Source organism: Diabrotica virgifera, chromosome 7, assembly GCF_917563875.1.
Source record: "Diabrotica virgifera virgifera chromosome 7, PGI_DIABVI_V3a".
Lineage (NCBI taxonomy): Eukaryota > Metazoa > Arthropoda > Insecta > Coleoptera > Chrysomelidae > Diabrotica > Diabrotica virgifera.
This window is the reverse complement of record NC_065449.1, coordinates 120,938,974-120,956,878: the sequence shown is the minus strand read 5'-3', so window position 1 is coordinate 120,956,878 and position 17,905 is coordinate 120,938,974. Positions and strand designations below refer to the sequence as shown.

The window sequence follows — 17,905 nt, the reverse complement described above, 5'->3', positions numbered from 1 at the left end:
GCATCCGTATGGCTTGCAAATTGTAGAAGCCTCGGAGGTGTAACCAGAGAAGGTTCCCATTGTTTTCATTCTGGTGGGATATGCTATATGCCATTAGAGTGAAAAATCATTTAAGCTATATTTATTGACAATTCTGAATTTAACTAGAAAAATTAACACCGTCTATAGACGGTCATAACGGTTAGAGGGTTAAAGGATATTAGAATAATGTTGCAAGACCTTCAAGAGGTGTGCTCTCAGGTTTGGTTAAAAATTAACATATCTAAGATAATGCTAATGACAAACTTGGTTCCCAGCGAAAACATTGTCATTAACGACTACGAAATGGAGTTTGCGGAAAATACACATATATCTTGGTAATGAAATACGAATCACGATAGACAATCAAACATCCGAATTGAAACGAAGAAAACTCAAGAGACGTATTCAAAAGTGATCTTACAATCTATTTGAAACTGAAAGTCTTTTGGATGTTAAAGTCAATTGGATGACCTTGAATGTACTGGTATTCAATAAATCACAGAATTTTGTGAGTTTAAAATTTTAAATAATAGAAAAAGACTTTATGACTCGTACACATTTCTATATAAGTCAAAACGGCAACAGGTGTACGTTTTCAAAAACTGATAATGTATAAAGTATTTGATACTTTACTATTTTTGTTTGACTAAGGCCCGGTCTTTTCACCTCCGAATAAATATGCTCTTATCTGGCAGTTAGCTATCTGGAGGATAAATATTTATTCGCCAGATAAAATGTACCCGTCTTTTCACGTCAATTTATGTTCCAGTTAGTTATCCGGTAGATAAGCTTAAAAGTAAGTTTGGATTCCGAACACACCTGACTTTTATGTTTATTTTTATAATTTCAGCTTTAACTTAACCTAACATAATTAGATTCAAAGTATTTCAAAGATGATTTTATCGATTTTATTTCCATTTTGGAAGAAGGAATGAAGGAAATGTAAGTAAATCAAAGAATTACAACTTAAAAAAATAGGTATACAAAGTCATAAGGTTTAGAAATACATTTCCATATTTTAATCAGACAACAATATTGTTTTAGAAGGAAAACATTGATTATGCTGAAATAGTTTACTGGAGAGCTTAAACAAGAGGTAAATCCATTTTAAATTAGAGGAAAACTGTTGATTTGTATGTAAAATAGAAGACAAAGACAAGTTTAAATAAAGACAAGCTAGCTAATGAAACAGATGCAGTGGTAATTTTGTTTACATAATTATATATGTACATATTATATGATTATTAATATTAGGTTTGTTCTAGCAAACAGTCAAACTAGTCAGAAACCGTCAGCAATTAGTTGCTCAGTGAGACAACATAATACAGTCACCAGTGCTATCCCCTATCTACTCGCGCTGGTCGACTATTCGCTGATGGTTTCAAACCGTTTGAAACTGATGCTAGAACAAACCTAATGACTGTTCAATGATGTAAAAATTTGTTAATGTGGGGAAAACTTTTATTTAAATTCAATACTATATTTCTGTAAATATCATGCAATATGGGAAAACTTGATGTTACGTCTGATTTTAGCCATAATGAGATTATTTGCTTGATATGCTATTTAGTAACATTTCTTCAAGTTGGTATAGTTTGGTATGTGTAGGATGAAGGTAGAACCCCCTTTGTCCCACATGTCCCCTTTTAACTTACAGTAGAACCCTAATTATCCGTGCTATGATTTTCTATTACTCAAGTTGCATTTTTGAGGTTTTATCAACATAGCGTCATTGTAAATCACTTAACGGAAACTCTATGTGACGAAAGAGAGACTCATAATGAAAGATTTATTTTTTCTGTTATCTTTTTATGGTAGGTACATAATATTATAATATGTATGTGTACACGTACTTATTATAGCGGCTTCCCACGATCGGCAATATTGCGGACGGACACGGACCCGCTCGCACCACGCACCGTGGGAAGCGTATCGTCCGTGGTGGCAAAGACGCGTCTGTGCTGGTCCGTACTAGTCCGTAGTAACTACGGCTTCTCAAAATCGGTAATATCGTCGACAGACGCGGACCAGCTCGCACTACGCACCATGGGAAGTGGTCGTCTGTGATAGCACAGACACGTCTGTGGTGATCCGTCGAAAGTCGGTAGAGATCAAAGGTGCGTTAATGGCCCGTGTGGACGCTGTCACGATTTTTTAACACGTTAAACGCCAGTTTTTTTATAAATTGATAATTTAACACATTTTGATAAAAATAATATACATAATATGTATAATTCTTCTTAGTAGCTACTAATAAAAATTTAATAACTCTTTTCATGAATATTATTGCATTAATAATTCTGATTTATGAGTAACAACCAAATATTCGAAACAATAAAAAATTTTAAAAGCACTACATTTGTAGCGAGTTTGTGAAGATTTAGCTTGGGTATATTATTATTTTGAATATCATTAGCTTTGAATAAAGATTTTCATGGAATGTCCATACTACACATTTCACACCATAATATGCTATTAACGAAAACATTGAAAGTGATAAGAAACGTGAGAAACGTAATGTAATCAATAGCCAAATTACAAATTAAATGAGTCACATACATAGAATCCGAAATTCATACACCGTCAGTTTTCGCTATCCAGCTTCACTGATATTTTTTCGCGTCACTGTTTTAACGGACGACAAGGCATTGATTGGCAAGTTAAAGAAATTGTTTATTTGCTAACACCAGCAGTTGTATTTAGTGTTGCTAAAGTGTGTTGAGTTGTTATTAGAATTTTTTTGCTAAAAAATGGAATGGACCAACGAATTAATTTTTGATTTTTTAAATCTGTACCAAAATGAACCCACTTTGTGGAATTCGACGGCACCAGACCATAAAAATAGGAACGATACATACGATGCATGGAGCCGCATCAAAAGCCAATTAAAGGATGGCACTGTTTCGATAAAAGATTTAAAAAAGAAGAGGGACAATTTAATGTCGACCTTCTTCTTAAAGTTCCATCTCCTAGCGGAGGTTGAATATCATAATGGCTATGGTCACTTTGTTGGCTGCTGCTCTGAACAGTTGTAATGAACTACAGTTAAACCATTCTCTAAGGTTTCTCAGCCAGGAGATGCGTCTTTTTCCTATGCTTCTTCTTCCTTGGATCCTTCCTTGCATAATAACTCTCAGCAGCTCATATTTCTCTCCTCTAGTAATGTGACCCAAATATTCTAGTTTTCTTGTTTTTATACTGTTCATAATTTCTAACTCCTTATTTAAACGTCGTAGCACTTCAACATTGGTAATCCTTTGATCCCACTGAATTTTCAACATTTTTCTGTAACACCACATTTCGAACGCTTCTATTTTCCTTATGTGTTGCCTTTTCAATATCCAAGCTTCCATTCTGTATAGTAATATAGAAAATATGTAGCATCTTAGAGCCCTCAATCTGAGAGGCAACTGAAGGTCGTTGTTTGAAAGCAGTGTCTTCATTTTTATAAATGCTTGCCTTGCAGTTTCAATTCGGATTTTAATTTCTTTGCTTTGGTCATTTTTGTCATCAACCCAGGTTCCCAGATATTTGTATGTCTTTACTTTTTCTATTTGGGTTTGCTCTAGTATTAACCTTTCATTTCCATGTTGTGTTTTTGAGACAATCATAAATTTAGTTTTTTTCTTGTTTATTTTGAGTCCATATCGAATGCAATAATCCTTAATTCTATTTAACAATTCTTGTAGCGACTCCAGGGTGTCTGCCATTATAACGGTGTCATCAGCGAATCTTATGTTATTTACTATTCTTCCGTTTGTAGAGATTCCATCACTTAGTTCTGCTATCATTTCCTGAAATATGGCCCCTCTATGGAGCATCTGTCCATAGAGGGACAGATGATCCCTCTATGGACCTCTATGGACCCCCAATGTCTTACCCCTCTATGGACCTCTAATGTCGACCTATAGAAGGCAAAAAACAAAAGTTAAAGAATCAATGGGAACTGGTAGTGGGGCTGATGACGTTTACAAGCCTGAGTGGTCTTTTTATGATATCATGGCAAATTTTTTGGATAATGTCTACAGTAGTAAGTAAGATTAAGTAATTTTATTTGCAGTTTATATAAGACTAATATTAAAAGTGACATTCGCCAGTTGAACCTAGCTTCATCCCGTGAGTAATGACCCGTGAGTAACTTCAGCCTGTGAGTAATGAACTATTACTCACGGGTAAAGTAATGGGTGTTATTATCTATTCAAAAATAGCGAATAATGAGCATATTATTAAACGGTGGTAGAAAAAATACATTATTCCACCGGCGCGACACAAATAATGTTCATTTGTTAGTTTTTTCCCGTGATGCGAACTTGGGGTGTCAAAACAGAAAATGAATAAGTCAAAGAAAATAAAATTATATGAAGGGCACAGGGGAAAAACCCCGTCAGTCAGAAAAAGTAAATTTCGAGAAAACAACCATTTAAGTTTTTTCAATTCTGGAGGCTAAAAAAATAAAAAATAAAAAATTAGCGTATAGAAAACATTTTAATTAATTTATTGACAATTTTGTTAATATTTTTGCAGTAAAAAACCAGAGGAAGACATAACAAACTATTAAAAGACGGTCTGAAGTCAATTCTCGTCAAAAATAAACAATAAACGTATAGAAAACATCTTAATTAATTTATTGACAATTTTGTTAATATTTTTGCAGTAAAAAACAAGAGTAAAACCTAACAAACTATTAAAAAAAACGGTCTGAATTCAATTCTCATCATCATCAATAATTAGGGGGTCGTCAGCGTATTCGTCATCATTTTCTTCCTGTTGAACAGCGTTATTATTTGACTCACGGGGTTCTTCCATACACGCGCCATGACTGACGGGGTTTTCCCCACTGCCGCATATTTTCTAACGTGGATTTTTAGTAGATCGACGGTGTTTTGTACAAAAGTTAATAAATGTTTAAAAACTATTCGTTTGAAGCCACTCGATAGCGTCATCAGCCCATTTCATGAAAAAATTGATTAACGGGGTTTTTCGCCTATGCCCTTCATATTTATATAAATATACTTACTTTGAACGACTTTTATTGTATTCTGATATCCACCAGTCGTGACCAGATACCTCGTAACGCGACAGTTCGTAACCGGACAGTTGGTAACGGACAATTCGTAACAGCGACAGTTCGTAACGGCGACACTCGGTAACAGCGACAGTTCGTAACTAGACAAATTCGTAACATCCAAATTGAATTATTCTGTTTATTGGAAACTAACTATTATCAATTATCACAGTTATAATTGAAATTATCTTTATCAATTTAACGAAACAGTACGGGGGTAAACATGTTTAACACATTTTATATTTCGTGTTTCAGAGTACCTATATTAAAAGTCTTTAAACAGAAACACATATTTAAATACATACAAACTTTTAACAATATTCTTAAGTTTATTACTCTTATTATTCCTTAAATTTGCATATACAGTAAAACCTGTGTTACCGGCCACTTGCCAAAAACACAAATTTTAAACTATGCATTTGATCATTATTATGTTGACCTTAACCCGACATTAGTCGCTAGGTTGGTTCTTACGTGAGTGGTCGCGCGTGAGATTTTGTCTCACAAAGGTACCCAACTTTCGCCTTTTTTTACGAAATATAATTTTCAAAGTAGATTTTAAACTTAATAAAGTTATTATTAGCTTTACACAATGTGACTGTTGGTGCACTGTTACAGTTTAACCTAATCTAAAAATGTAGAAATAATATTAATTTTAATATTTCAATATAAATTTCAAATTTGTACTAGTACCTTTATTTTATTGTTATGCAACAGGCTAAGTTCTAAAATTATCTTTGCACGATTCATATTGCAAATACAAAATAAAATAATGCTACAATATAAAATAATGCTAAAAATAATGCTGAATAATATTATACACGGTCTATTCGATTGTAGAGGAAGGATAATTCGGAGACAAGAAGGAACTGGAGCATGTGTAATTTACCAGGGGAAAAGTTGTGTGCAATATTCTTAAACCGTGAGAGAAAATCTCATATAGCGACCAATGCCGGGTTAAGCAAAGTTGTTGTGCGTGACTGAAGGTTGCTGAGTTGGTACGACTAATCTGAGTGTAAAGGAGGTTGCCCCCCCCCCCACACTACATTATTTTTTATTTTTTTTGGACAAACTGTTTTTTCTTAATTTTTTATATGATATATAATCAAAAGATACATGCAACCCTAAACAACCCTTTTTTCTAATAAACAATAGTTTTTTGTGCTGTTTGCGCAAATAATTGTTACTTAGGTTGGTCGTATTCACTCAGAAACCTTCCCGGGTTCATGTACAACAACTTTGCTTGAGGTCATCCTATTATGATCAAATGCATAGTTTACGATTCTATTAAGGACATACAAAACTTTTTTATATTGTGTCGTATAAACATCAAAAACATGGTATTATAAAAATAATTATTTTCCAAATCAAAATGTCAATTTTAAAAACAAAAAAAACTTCCAACGTGGGGAATGGAACCCGGCTTGCCTGGGTGAAAGCCAGTAGCTAGGTATTTTAGGCCATGATGGATGTAAATAAGCCACGGAGATAAATATTTGACATATAGTTGTAGGGTTTTTCCATCTAGTTTCATATTTTATCTTGTTTTGCCTAAAAGCCCCGATTTTGGGCTGGCTGACACATCATTTTTTAACGGAACACCTAACTCAATAAAGAAAAACACCCATGCTAAAATGCTCCGGTCAAATTTTACACTACCTCCCTGACTATTATAAAGCATATCCAAAGTTGGTCCAAAATTTGTTTTTGAGCAACGACTTTTTTAAGTTAATAATTTAACACATTTTGTTAAAAATAAAATACATTATGTGTGTAATTATTGATTTACATGGAATGTGCATACTACACATTTCACACCATATTCTAAACGAAAACATTGAAAGAGATAAGAAACTTGACAAACGCAATGTAATCAATGCCAAAATTAAATGAGTCACATATATAATCTCAATCAAAAGCACAGACTGTCGCGGACCATGGGAAGACCTCTGTCCGCGGTGCGTTAGAATCCGCGGTGGTCGGCTGTTCGTGATGATCCGTAGAATCGCAGACCATGGGAAGACCTCTGTCTGCGGTGCGTGGTGGTCCGTGCTCGTCGGCTGTGCGTGATGATCCGTAAAATCGCAGACCAGTGGGAAGCCGCTATTATACATAAGAAATACATGTTCGGATTATCAGTGCCACCTTCGGTCCCGAGGAGCACGGATAATCTGGATTCTACTGTATTAGGTAGGCCAGAACTTGATATATTACTTGATTTCTTATGTTGATTACTTTTCGTTTTTGGGTTGACAAAACATGATTTAAACTTTCAAAATGCCCTCCTGAAAAATTAGGCTAGATGGACATATCAATCATTGTCAAAACGCTACAGATTTATAATCCATCCAACTGGTATATTGAATAGTAAACTAGGGATAAACCAACTATATATATCAAAACACAATATTTTAAAGATTGGATAATTTACATGGTAAATTGAAGAATCCCAATAACAAGAATAAAACCTAATTTTAATATTTGTTATGGGTCATTCCACGAACATACGCCTGTTTTGGATTACTTCGACAACGAATATTTTACGTTGCAAAATAAGAAGAACAAAAGTAAATTGCAAATTACATTGTTATTTATTGGAATAATTATTAGTGCCATTTACTTTCGTACTTCTTAGGTTGCACAGTAAAATATTCGTTGTCGAAATAATCCAAAACAGGCGTATGTTCGTGGAATGGCCCATAGTAGATATCTTTCACTTTTCTAAATAAAAAAAATTGGTTACAGATATGACAAACACCTAGAAGATGGAATCCTGTGTTCTCAAAGAAAAAGCTAGTTCCAGAAATAAGCTACCAATAATAAACTAGAGAATGTATTACAAGAAAGAACAACGCTAATACCCAACATAGCTCAATTGCTTCAGATAGAAAAAGAGGAGGAAAGGGTAGAACACAAGCGTGCCAGAGAAAATTAAAGGGCAGAAGAGACACAAAAATTCATTGATTTATTAAATTTAATAATTAAATTATACAAAGGACAATTAAATAAAGAATAAAAAATTATACATGTATATTAATGATCCTTCTATTTCCCCATAAAGCTTGTTACTGACCAGGAGGTATACTATAATAGATTTACATCTCATATTGCTCACTATAATAATGAGTGAGCCTGCATAAATGGAACCATAATATACATTAGGTATAGTTCCGTGTATGCAGCCTCACTCATTACTATAGTGAGTGATATGAGATATATTTTAGTATAGTTCTCCGTGCGTGACAAGCTTAACACAAAAATTTTTATAAGGTTATCAAACATCATAACTTCAGTAAATTCAATAATTTAGCTTATTCCTGGTCTATACTTAGCAATTCATTTTCAAAATTGTCTTCATTTTCATCTCTCTCTATGTTATAAATATATTGCTTCAGTGTAGGACAACTGAATCAATGTAATCATTTTGTTTTCTGCTATATACAAAAAGGGATGTATTTGCGGACTCATTAAAAAAGTAACAACCCATTGCTATGATCTGAATTTAAACAGCAATAATACAGAATTACTTATATTTGGCACAAAAAAATATTAGTAAGAAGGTACCTATTTAAAACATATCCGGGGAGTATTACGAAATTCTCAGAATATAAAATCAGTCTTCCTATATTCTATTTTTTTTAGAATTTCATGATACACCCAGTATGTTTTGGATACTTAACAGCAGCTTTTTTTTCAAGGTAGGTATCATCTACTGTTTCTGAGAACCATGTGCATACATAATTCTAGTTACTACCTACATATATCAATACCTTTTATTTTGGAATCGTAAAATATTTGGCAATTCAAAGAAATGATGGGATAAGAAACTGTTCTATTTTTATTTTTTACAACTTGTTTTCCTTTGTACATGAATATAGTTGGGTAGGTATACAATAATACATACCTATTATAATTTTTTCAAATTATAACCCATCTTTAATTTAATATCTAATAACTCTGCTTAAAAAATTACAGTAGGTAGGTATGTATAAAAACAAAATAACATAAAATTTGTGATTGAGAATTTTTAGAAAGAACAAAATTTTACTTTTGCAATAAATTCAATCAGACCCTCAAGATTTTAGGTTATATTTTTAGTTTCCTGGTAATCAGAAACCATGAAATATACGAAAATCAAAGTTTATCTGCCAGATAACTTCTTATTCGGTACTTTATTCGGCAGTTAAATATTTGATATTTAACGTCAATTTATCTGCCGGATAACTTTATTCCAGAGTGAAAAGACGCTACTTTTTTTATCTGTCAGATAAACTTCCCGTTAACTATTTATCCGGAGGTGAAAAGACCGGGCCTTAGTGTTGATTTACTATTTGATTTCTTTTGAAGTACTTTGCACACTCTCAGTTTTTATACATACACATGTTGCCGTTTTGACTTAAATTTTAAAGTCTTTGCCTTTTTCGGCAGCTTGATAACAATTCTTGTGTTTTTTGATAAAAATTATTTTTAACTGTTGAGGTCATTAAACCAGTAAATGTTATCTACTTGACATTATTTTTATAGTTAAATATGGATTCCCTTTGTGCCAGTGGCAGCTTAACAAGGGGCCGTTGATTTGTATTTTGAATTTTGACTAGGTTCAATAAATTTTAATTCTTTTTTCTCCACAATGGCTGACAAATTGAAAAAATATGCCTTTCAAATGAGAATGGCAATGAACGATTTAGAGACTTTATTGCGTTTATCAAATTCTGCTCTTACTGAGGTAGAGCTGGTTCCGAAAAAAACTGATACGACTATTAGAAGATTTGATTATTTTAAGCAGTGTATTTGATTGGTCTGACGTTACATTATATTTATTATGACAGACAAATAATAAAATAAACAAACAAACAACAAACAACTGATTACATATGTTAATTCATAAATTATTGTAATAATAATTAAGGTCTTAATTTTAAATGTGACATAATTCTTGCAGTTTTCGCATCTTCAAAAGGATTCTCTCCTAATCTCTCCAAAAGCGTACGATCTTCATGAGCGGTAGATATTTTGGTCTTCCAGAACCTTGCTTTCTTTCGAGAGTTTCTTGTTCTCTCTATCTTTTAATAATATTAAAAACTCTCTTGTTTTGCTTGCGTTAAAATGGTTCGATACTTCTTCTGATCTTCTAAATCTTCTAATTTCGCTACAGTTCTTGATTTTAGTTTTTTTCTAGCATGTGGAGTCATTTTTTTAGGTTGAACTGGGTTGAACCGAATAAGTTATATGACAAATTTTAAGATTTGGCAGTGACAGTGACAGTATGTAAATAATAAGTATTTATCCTTCAAAATACACTGCTAAATTTTCTACAAAATACGCTATCCGCTGTGAGCTCATACGTAGAGGGGATATTTACAAATTCTCGAGCGCCAGTAGTGGCAAGTCTGTAAATGTTTACCGGAAATTTGATATAAATGTCAAAGTGATTAATGTAAAATTAAAATTAAAAACATTAATTATAAAAAATGTTAGTTGGTCAAAGCTGTGGTATATATTTTTACCTTAAATATACTTATGTTTTAAATACTGAATTTAAGTCTTTTTAATGTTCCGTAATATGTAATTATAATTTAATCTAAAAATCTTAGCGCCATCTACACGATAATTGTGAAAGTATCCGAAGTAAGGAATTCATATTTTATCAATAGAACGTCAAAATGATTAGCAAAATCTTAAAAAAATCGATTACAATTTAATTTATTTTTTGCGTTGTAAATGTTAATAGTCCAGGAACCGAAGCTTTTCACCTCGCAATTTTTACTGGTGAATGATTTTTATGATGAATGGTGATTATTGATCCTTATAATATGATGATGAATGTAGTTTATTTTTGAATACTCGTACCTAAAGTATCATTTTTTTTTTCAATGTGATAGCAAAAGAAGCAAAAAATGAAATCTACCAAAATTTGACGATTTCTACCGAAAAAATAGGAGCAGTCTCCCGAAATTTTGTCCAAGATCTGTGGCAATACTGGGGAAGACTTATTTAAAGGCATGCAATTTAAATATTGGCTTCATTTTGTTTCCAGACGATCTCTCTCTCTCTCTTGGGGTGAGTTTTTATTCTAAGCCTAAATTAAATTGTTATAATCATTTTTTCCTATACCTAACCATCCATATTATCTACGAGCACATGGTCAGTTGTAGATACCTATTTCTTTCATCTATTAATATGCTTTTAGTAATCAAATTATTTAACTATTCCCCTCATCTTAATTCCATTTAATTTACCCTTGCCATCTACTTGTTCTTGAATACTATTTGGCAAAGGTACATTTTGATTATTAACTTCTTGATTGTCACTTATACGCATTATATCTTCTAGTTTTTGGAAAGAAGTCAAACCTTTCTCCCTTCGGGAGCCTCAAGCATGAAGCCCCCATCGCCGGCGATGACACTAAGGCTGACACAATGAATACCTTATCATCTAGACTGCAACGACTACCATCTCCAGCTGCAAGGGCCTAGGGCCACAACATCTGCCCAGGTCTACAAGAAACAAGAAGTCTACAGCAGTACCATTTGACATCAAGAAGTTACCATCGAGCCAGATACCAAACGCCATAAGTATAATTTACAAATTGTTAGTTTTTGGCAAGAATTTGAATATATTTGTTAATGCATTTGATAAGTCACATTTTTATTATACCTTTATTGAACAATAAATATGATTGTTTAAAATACTGTTTTGTTTGCTTCCATTCTGAATTTTCATAGTTCATATCTAAGATTAAGACAAGACGAACACACACCTTGAGAGACTGAGCTAAGCTGGGGTGGACGATAGCTATTTTAGTTGATTGAAATATTATTTTCGGATGATATTTCGATTAGCTGGGGTAGTTTATCGAGTTTAATCTCTTCAAAGTTGTACCGCATTAAAAGCAATGTTATTTTGTTCATTATTCTGACTATTATCATCATGATCATCCTCAAAGAAATCCGCGAAATTAGCCTTGATTTGATAATAATTATTTAAAAATTGGGAAAGAATAATGTCCTCAGAATCTAATTGAGCATTCGTAGGGTCAGAGCTTAAAAGATTTGTAAGAATGTTTTGGTGATTTTTATTAAAATTCTCCAAAATATCATCCAATTCTGAATCCTGAACACGAAAAAGCGACTGCTTATGTACAGCTGGTTCCAAAAAAAAAACTGATACGACTCTTATACGCTGTGAGCTTCGCTGGTGGCGCTCCTAGCGGATTACTGGAATTATCTTTCACCGGTAATTTTTAAATTTATTATTTAATTGTTATCGCTTATAGTCCAAGTAATGAAGCTTAAAATAGGACAAAACCTCGCAATTTTTACAGAATAGATCGATTTGCTTGAAAATCTGAGAATAAGTAGTGGATAGTCCAAAGATCAAAATCTATATGATGCCGAAAGGCGCTTTTACCATGGGGGAGGTTGCCACCCCATCTCGGGGGTGTAAATTTTTTATTATATTTTAATCACAAAAGTTGGTAAAAACATTCATTCTAAACAAAAAACGTTCTATACATTTTTTTGATAAAATCAATAGTTTTCGATTTATTCGCTATCGAAAATGTTAGTTTTATATCGAAAAAATCAATGTTGTTAATAAGTTTTCGGCTAATAACTCCAAAAGTTTTCGTTTTATCAAAACAACTTCACTTAACAAACATGTACCTTTTGAAAAAATAAACAAAACTGTTTGTTTTAATTTTTTTTTAAGACCAATAATAATCGAGCTATACACGATTAAATGTTAGCTCTTCTTCGTCAAATGCTAAATACTGTAGTTTCAAAGTTAAAAGACGGGAAAACTATACATTTTTCAAGGATAATTTGTTTAAACTAATTTAAAGAATTTTACAATATCTATCTCCAGAAATAAAAACAAAGTCTCTGCTTAAAAATTAAGTGACGTATATTGAAAAGAAGGTTAGTCCCTACTTTTTTTTCAGCGAAAAAGTGATCCGAAGCAACCTCCTAATCACCACCCTAATTAAAATTAGTCATTAACCTTATTTGATCTTTTTTATTTGTATATTATTAATAGGTTCTAGAAGTTTGATCGGCTTCGAATGATTAGTTTTAAAAAAATGGAGTTCTAAGCTAATAACGAATTTTTGTAGTTTGGAAAAAATGGTTTTTTCTTCAGAATAGAAAGATTAGCATCAGAGATATGAAAAAATGTTTAAACATGAAATTTTAGCTTATTTAATTTCCAAGAAACTGGTTTCCAAAAATTTTTACTACGGCAAAAATTGAGTGAGGTATTAATAATTAAAGCTTGTAATTACATGCAAAAACCACCTTTACCAACCCTTTCAAAGTCACCTCTTTTTGTGACTGAGGATTTTAAAAAGATTTATTATCAATAGACTTATAGACCTTATAAGAACCTACAAAATTCTTTTTTACCAACTTTCTAAGATAAAAAATAGAAAAATTATGACTAAAAAATCAATATATTATTTTGAAAAAAAAAAAAAGAGAAATCTAATTGGTAGCTTAATAATGTAAGTTAGCGCTGTTTTTAGTCATTGGCCTTATTCATTCCTCTTTATTGATGTATTGTTAATAGATTCTAGAAGTTTGACTGACTTAAAAAGAGTAGTTTTGAAAAAACTGGAGTTAAAAGCGAATAACGAATTTTTGTAGTTTGGTAAAAATGTCGAATTCTTCAGAATAGAAAGATTAGCATCAGAGATACGAAAAAATGTTTAAATATGAAATTGTAGGTTATTTAGTTCCCAAGAACTTGGTTTGAATAAATTTTTTCTACGGCAAAAATTGAGTGAATCGTAAATTAGTATATTATTGAAAAACACTTATTTTTTCGATATAAAACTAATACTTTCGATAGCGAATAAATCGAAAACTATTCATTTTATCAAAAAAATTTATAGAACATTTTCTGCTTAGAATGAATGTTTTTATCAACTTTTGCGGTCAAAATATAATAAAAAATTTCCACCCCTGGCATGGGGTGGCAACCACCCCCATGGTAAAAGCTCCTTTCGGCATTATATAGATTTTAATCCTTGGACTATCCACTACTTATTCTCAAATTTTCTAGCAAATCGATCCATTCTGTAAAAATTGCGAGGTGAAAAGCATCGGTTCCTGGACTATTAACATTTACAACGCAAAAAATAAATTAAATTGTAATCGATTTTTTTAAGATTTTGCTAATCATTTTGACGTTCTATTGATAAAATATGAATTTCTTACTTCGGATACTTTCACAATTATCGTGTAGATGGCGCTAAGATTTTTAGATTAAATTATAATTACATATTACGGAACATTAAAAAGACTTAAATTCAGTATTTAAAACGTAAGTATATTTAAGGTAAAAATATACACCACAGCTTTGACCAACTAATATTTTTTATAATTAATGTTTTTAATTTTAATTTTACATTAATCACTTTGACATTTATGTCAAATTTCCGGTAAACATTTACAGACTTGCCACTACTGGCGCTCGAGAATTTGTAAATATCCTCTCTACGTATGAGCTCACAGCGGATAGCGTATTTTGTAGAAAATTTAGCAGTGTATTTTGAAGGATAAATACTTATTATTTACATACTGTCACTGTCACTGCCAAATCTTAAAATTTGTCATATAACTTATTCGGTTCAACCCAGTTCAACCTAAAAAAATGACTCCACATGCTATAAAAAAACTAAAATCAAGAACTGTAGCGAAATTAGAAGATTTAGAAGATCAGAAGAAGTATCGAACCATTTTAACGCAAGCAAAACAAGAGAGTTTTTAATATTATTAAAAGATAGAGAGAACAAGAAACTCTCGAAAGAAAGCAAGGTTCTGGAAGACCAAAATATCTACCGCTCATGAAGATCGTACGCTTTTGGAGAGATTAGGAGAGAATCCTTTTGAAGATGCGAAAACTGCAAGAATTATGTCACATTTAAAATTAAGACCTTAATAATTATTACAATAATTTATGAATTAACATATGTAATCAGTTGTTTGTTGTTTGTTTGTTTATTTTATTATTTGTCTGTCATAATAAATATAATGTAACGTCAGACCAATCAAATACACTGCTTAAAATAATCAAATCTTCTAATAGTCGTATCAGTTTTTTTAGGAACCAGCTCTACCTCAGTAAGAGCAGAATTTGATAAACGCAATAAAGTCTCTAAATCGTTCATTGCCATTCTTATTTGAAAGGCATATTTTTTCAATTTGCCAGCCATTGTGGAGAAAAAAGAATTAAAATTTATTGAACCTAGTCAAAATTCAAAATACAAATCAACGGCCCCTTGTTAAGCTGCCACTGGCACAAAGGGAATCCATATTTAACTATAAAAATAATGTCAAGTAGATAACATTTACTGGTTTAATGACCTCAACAGTTAAAAATAATTTTTATCAAAAAACACAAGAATTGTTATCAAGCTGCCGAAAAAGGCAAAGACTTTAAAATTTAAGTCAAAACGGCAACATGTGTATGTATAAAAACTGAGAGTGTGCAAAGTACTTCAAAAGAAATCAAATAGTAAATCAACACTAAGTCAAACAAAAATAGTAAAGTATCAAATACTTTATACATTATCAGTTTTTGAAAACGTACACCTGTTGCCGTTTTGACTTATATAGAAATGTGTACGAGTCATAAAGTCTTTTTCTATTATTTGAAATTTTAAACTCACAAAATTCTGTGATTTATTGAATACCAGTACATTCAAGGTCATCCAATTGACTTTAACATCCAAAAGACTTTCAGTTTCAAATAGATTGTAAGATCACTTTTGAATACGTCTCTTGAGTTTTCTTCGTTTCAATTCGGATGTTTGATTGTCTATCGTGATTCGTATTTCATTACCAAGATATATGTGTATTTTCCGCAAACTCCATTTCGTAGTCGTTAATGACAATGTTTTCGCTGGGAACCAAGTTTGTCATTAGCATTATCTTAGATATGTTAATTTTTAACCAAACCTGAGAGCACACCTCTTGAAGGTCTTGCAACATTATTCTAATATCCTTTAACCCTCTAACCGTTATGACCGTCTATAGACGGTGTTAATTTTTCTAGTTAAATTCAGAATTGTCAATAAATATAGCTTAAATGATATTGTTTGTTTTTAAAATATAAATTAAAAAATTCAAAAGACTAAGTTTTCACTCTAATGGCATATAGCATATCCCACCAGAATGAAAACAATGGGAACCTTCTCTGGTTACACCTCCGAGGCTTCTACAATTTGCAAGCCATACGGATGCTGAGACTAAGGAAGATGAGGGAATTCTACAATTTACAATTCACGTCCCATCTGCTCAGCGCGGTAAAGTTCCAACGAGACTGGTTCCCTTCATACTCCACACAGAGTAAATGTATATCAAAAATGAATAACCATTTTCAATTTCGTTGCAAAACGAAAATACAGCCGAACCATATTCCAGTCCAATCAGAGAGTGCTGCAAGCACCTCTACCGGTTTCGAAACTTATTAGTCTCTCATCAGGAGGCACATATGCTGCTCTCCCTGATCCAACCAAAACAAACCCCAGCGTGCAGTCCCGAATTGCAACGAACGAAATGGCATAGATGCCCTAGCGGCAACTGCTAGCAAAAGACTAAGTTTTCACTCTAATGGCATATAGCATTTCATTCTGGTGGGATATGCTATATGCCATTAGAGTGAAAACTTAGTCTTTTGCTAGCAGTTGCCGCTAGGGCATCTATGCCATTTCGTTCGTTGCAATTCGGGACTGCACGCTGGGGTTTGTTTTGGTTGGATCAGGGAGAGCAGCATATGTGCCTCCTGATGAGAGACTAATAAGTTTCGAAACCGGTAGAGGTGCTTGCAGCACTCTCTGATTGGACTGGAATATGGTTCGGCTGTATTTTCGTTTTGCAACGAAATTGAAAATGGTTATTCATTTTTGATATACATTTACTCTGTGTGGAGTATGAAGGGAACCAGTCTCGTTGGAACTTTACCGCGCTGAGCAGATGGGACGTGAATTGTAAATTGTAGAATTCCCTCATCTTCCTTAGTCTCAGCATCCGTATGGCTTGCAAATTGTAGAAGCCTCGGAGGTGTAACCAGAGAAGGTTCCCATTGTTTTCATTCTGGTGGGATATGCTATATGCCATTAGAGTGAAAACTTAGTCTTTTGCTAGCAGTTGCCGCTAGGGCATCTATGCCATTTCGTTCGTTGCAATTCGGGACTGCACGCTGGGGTTTGTTTTGGTTGGATCAGGGAGAGCAGCATATGTGCCTATATCAATCCGGTAATCAATGTAACACTGTAGCAAATAAAGAAATAAAAATAATTTATTAGTAATACATTTTACAAACAAAAACACAACCACTACATGCAACATTTTTGAAACAATTAAAAACTATTTTTTATGTAAATGCAACAAATAAGCAAAGAAAATTAGTAAACAATTTTACAAAAAAAAAACACAAACACAAAATACAATATTTTGTGAAGACAATTAAACACTACTTTTGTATGTAAATGTAACAATGTAACAAATAAAGAACGAAACATAATTTATCAGTAATATATTTTGCAAAAAAACATGTTTGACAAAAATTAGAAGCTATTTTTAATAAAATATTTTTAATATTTAATTACATAACGTGTTCAAAATTATCTCCTAACACATTTATGTACGCCTAAAAACGACCATTGAATGAGCTACTTACTCTACGGAGCATTTGTAAATTAACACATCGAAATACACTTTGTATTCTATTTTCCATCTCATCCCTTGTTGTTGGAGGTATTTTATAAACTTCATTATTAACGTAACCCCAAAAAAATCAGTCCAGTTTATTAAATTC

At 32.4% G+C, this 17,905-nt stretch overlaps 1 long non-coding RNA gene across 1 annotated transcript; it reads left to right on the top strand.

Annotated features, from left to right (window-relative positions):
* The first annotated feature begins 642 nt into the window (after positions 1–642).
* LOC126887762 (uncharacterized) lies at positions 643–8,109 on the top strand. Its single transcript, XR_007699196.1, has 3 exons — positions 643–963; positions 1,066–1,221; positions 7,832–8,109. It is a non-coding gene; the product is annotated as an uncharacterized LOC126887762 (long non-coding RNA).
* Positions 8,110–17,905: the final 9,796 nt, after the last annotated feature.